This window comes from Chrysochloris asiatica, unplaced genomic scaffold, assembly GCF_000296735.1.
Source record: "Chrysochloris asiatica unplaced genomic scaffold, ChrAsi1.0 scaffold00025, whole genome shotgun sequence".
NCBI classification, from domain to species: domain Eukaryota; kingdom Metazoa; phylum Chordata; class Mammalia; order Afrosoricida; family Chrysochloridae; genus Chrysochloris; species Chrysochloris asiatica.
In genome coordinates this window covers 23771288-23772523 of record NW_006408543.1, presented here as the reverse complement: position 1 = coordinate 23772523, position 1236 = coordinate 23771288, and positions in this window count along the sequence as shown.

Genomic DNA, 1236 nt, shown 5'->3' with positions numbered 1-1236 from the left:
CACACACTGATGGTGTACCACAGGACAGTCGACCACAGCTTCATTTCTGCTCCAAAGTGGTGATTTTTGTCTGAGTTTATATTACTTCTGCTTTTGGTCCTTTAGATCACACATCTTTTCTGGAGGTGGGAGCTTTTCCTCCTTACGTCACTTAAGAAGAAGCAGTCATTGTGGCCATATAGCCAAGCTATAAGCATATCCCATAATATTCCACCACTGAGACAAGACCAACAACACTTGCTACGCATTACAGGCAATGAGCGAAGCCTCTCTTCTGATCATATTATTAATAATAATAATAATCATGATGAATAAGAAGCACCAAATCTTATTGAAACACATCCAAAAACAGAAAACAGTAGTTAATGCAAATGAGCTGGAGACAAAGGCTTTATAGAGGAGGAAGAGTGGGTTCTGGAGATGCCTGAGAGGGAATTCAGAAGAATGATATGGAAACAAATTCAAATGCTCCGAAAATGGGTGGAGGAAACCAAGGAAGAAGTAAGGAAAGTACTACAGGAGCAATCAAATAAGATCGATACAACATTAGAAACTATTCAAAACCTGCAAAAGGATTTCCAGATGATCAATAATAAAACATCAGAAAGGGCCAATACGTGGAAAGGGGAAAGGAGCACAAGAGAAGAGATGAAAGCCAGAACTAGACAGCTGTAAGACAAATCTCTCAATATTGCTAAGATAAAAGAGCAAGCGGAAAAAAGGATAAAAAAAAATATGAAGACAGTCTTCAATTCATGCTCGATAACATGAAGAACAACTTAAGAATGATTGCTATTCCAGAATGATTGCCATTCCAGAACAGGAAGAATCAGAGAAGTCCACAGAAGAAATAGTTGAAGAGCTTCTGGAAGAAAATTTTCCTAAGATCTTGAAAGAACATTCAAGAAGCCAAACATGTCCCAAGAAGGATAGACCCCAAAAGAAAGTCTCCAAGACATACAATAATCAAGTTCTCCAAAATCAAAGACAAGGAAAGAATACTAAAAGCTTCGAGGGAGAAGAAAAATATCACTTAGCAAGGCAAGCAAATTAGATTAAGCTCTGACTATTCAACAAACCATGCAGGCAAGAAGGCAATGGGGAGACATATACAAAGCTCTGCAAGAAAAAAAACTGTCAACCAAGAATTGTCTATCCAGCAAAACTATCAATCAAATACAATGGTGTGATCCAAACATTCCAGGATAAACAGAATTTGAGCGACTTAATGAAAAC